The sequence below is a fragment of the Molossus molossus genome, unplaced genomic scaffold, assembly GCF_014108415.1.
Source record: "Molossus molossus isolate mMolMol1 unplaced genomic scaffold, mMolMol1.p scaffold_m16_p_3, whole genome shotgun sequence".
NCBI classification, from domain to species: domain Eukaryota; kingdom Metazoa; phylum Chordata; class Mammalia; order Chiroptera; family Molossidae; genus Molossus; species Molossus molossus.
In genome coordinates, this window is record NW_023425366.1 from 22,209,228 (window position 1) to 22,212,327 (window position 3,100).

At 41.5% G+C, this 3,100-nt stretch overlaps 1 pseudogene; it reads right to left on the minus strand.

Annotated features, from left to right (window-relative positions):
- Positions 1–1,041: 1,041 nt before the first annotated feature.
- Positions 1,042–2,727, minus strand: LOC118641588 (annotated as a pseudogene).
- Positions 2,728–3,100: the final 373 nt, after the last annotated feature.

The window sequence follows — 3,100 nt, forward strand, 5'->3', positions numbered from 1 at the left end:
AATATTGACTTAGTTAAGAAAAGGCCAATGACTGCCAGCTGTGTACACCTCAATCACTTAAGTTTTCTAAAAATCAATTTCCTTTCTGTGGGGGACTCAAATGTGGGGGAGGGAAAATGGAAGGATGATACCATCTCTGATTATGTGTAGAGTTATGTAAATATGTATTGTTATCAGGATCAATTAAGATAATGTACTTGAAAAGACCTTGTAATTTACGTATTAAAGTATAAATTATAATTAGTGTGTTACACAAACAAGGGATATTACTATAATTCTAATGAAATATAGATTATTGGCAAGTTCTGTTTGCTTTGCAAAAATACTGCTAAATGTATTAATTCACTGGGCAATACATACTTATCTTAGTGTTCACTGGGGAATGTCAGAGTTATCTTTTCTTCCTGAAGTCCATGTCATTCACAGAATCTTAAAGTAGAAGTGGAACTTCAGGATTATATCATCTAAGAACTTAATTTTGCATACACAGAAAACACAAATTTATTTTAGTGTATTGATATACTTAAGATTCAAGTCTTCTAATTTGCAATGTAGTGCTAAATTTCACACAGTGAGGAATTGGTCAATAGACTAGGAAGAGAGCCAGCTCTTCAGAACCTGCTCCATTCCCAATCAAGTGATTAAATGATCTCATCAAGTGTTGTTTATTTCATTGATTACCCATAGGATATATATTTTTTAAAAATATATTTTTTAAATTAAATATATATATATTTAATTAAAAACTTTATTCCCACAGCCTTTCCCACCCAAAACCTCCTAAAATCATTTCACACCACAAAATGGCTAACAAAGAATTAAAAAATGCAAAGCTACCGAAAGTGACAGGTACTCAGCTTCATGAGGGTGATGACTGGGTCAGATGAGCCCATTTCTGGAGGAGCCCACTGTTGGCTCTGTCACAGCAGCAAGTCAATACTACAGTTTTCTGGAGCCGAGGCTAATGTCAGGAATGCCCTGAGCATGTGATTGTCTGGAGCTGTGTTTGGGAGATAGACTACTGATTCCCTCAAGACATCCTTAATTTACTTCTGTCACGTACTGATTCTGCTCCTCTAGTGCCTGAGAGAACTGATGCATGGCAACCTTTAGGCAGAGGGGTTTATCCAAAAAGGTGAGGCAAAACCAGCCAGGCTCCTTACACATGTAGGATTTGCCAGGGGACAATGTCAGCTTGTTGTCCAGGAAGAGACAATAAAAGAGCAGCTCTTCCTCAAATATGGATGGGTCCAGGTACTTTTTCAGTTTTATCCAGTCATAGAGGCCAGAGCCACAACTGAGAAAAAGGATCGTCAATGCCTTCAGGTTGTTAGTAATATACCTACAAGCAGCCTGCAGCTGGGAGCGATTAGTGGGCAGTGCACTTTGTCAATCCAGTCTCTGTCCTGGAGCAGCTAACATAGTTTGTACTTGGTGATAGTAGAGATGCTGTGGAGGAAGCAAAAAAACACTCATAACAGAGGCCACTGCCTTGTTGCAGGTGTACAGGGAACTGAAATGGACACCAGAGATCCCCAAACCCTTACTGGTGCCGCAGATTACATGGGTCCTGTTGGGGTCAGGCAAACTTTTCATGCTCCGAACATTGTGAAATGTGATGGATTGATCAAACACAGTCTTCATGTAAACCTCATTTATAATCTCATGTAGGTCGTGCCTCTTGGCAAATTCCAGGTATTCTTTCACTGAGTACTGGCAGTAGATATCTCCCAGAGGATTATCAGTGTTGATGAGCACAAGGTCTTTGACCTTTCTCCCTTTAAGCCTTGCCTCAAGCAGGGCTTTCTCCAACTTATCCACAGTCACCTGTAATGGATGGGTGTTCACCTCTGTAATTTCTCTGTCCAGGTATACATGAATCAACTCAACTTTTTTATATAGGCAGGAAGTAAAGGTGAAGCCAGCATAGAAGGGGGGGGAGGTCAGAAAGGCCTCACCTGAATTACACAAAACCATGATCAAGACAGAGAAGACAGAGGGGCTACCACCTAAAACAACCACATTTTATGCATCAGCTGGGCAAGTGCCTTGCAGCAGTAGGTCAGGAGCCACTTCTTCCCAGAGGAATATTTGTCCTCTGCAGTCAGAACATTGCAGAAGGGTATCATCAATGTAGCTCATGTCACTCAAGTCAACCTTTCATTTATCCAATCAATGCAGAGCTTGTTCTCACTGATACCAAGGTCAATAAAACCTGAGGTGTTCTTGCCTTCATAGCATTTGTCTCCTTGGTAGGTCATGTAGTCATGGAAGCTGGAATAGTATAAGGCAGACATGTCAATCCTATGGTTGGACAGGTCATGCCTGATGAATGCAGCTTCTGAATCACCCAGTTGATAACTTAGCTGGTCAGGCTGCCTGGATGATTGGGCCTGCTTCCCATCTCCAACATCATGGCTGGAGTCCAGGGGAAATGAAGCAGTGGGAGCTTCAGGCTTCTTGTGGCTCCAGACTAGAAGTGGTTGACAACTTGGCACTTTAAGTGGACGAGGATGTCTTCCTGTTCCCTGGTAGCCTGACTGTGCCTCTGTTTCTCCAGCTCCAAGTCCTGCTGCAGATGCTCTCCAGCTGTGCAGTGTAGTCTTCTGTGTCTTCTGCAAGCACAGGATCAGCTTCATTAGCTGAGGGTGGGGGGCTCAGGTTTCTAAGGCCTGGTCCCCTCATCTGGCCACAAGGCTTGTGGGGGGTGTCTGATTGGTGACTCATAGTCTGGGTCTTTGTTGTGGTCTCAGTAGTCTGGTTGGAACCTCATGTTTGTGTAAATCTGTTACATTGCAATACAACTACAAAGATGTTGCACATGTATGCCTCCAGCCTTTGTTCTAACGTCCTTATGTCTGATGGAATTGTCCTTAATCATTAGGACTCAGCTCTCCACCACTCTCCTCCTCTTCCTCCTCTCACTAAGCTTGCTTTGAGGTATGAGGTATATTTTTATTTTTTAAAATTACTCTTATGAGAGAGAGAATTTCCTATAAGTGATACAAAAATGCCTAATGTATCTGAAAGACTGTATATAAAATATTTGTATAATATTATGAAAATCTGTATTTGGTATTGAAAGATCACTTGATGAATA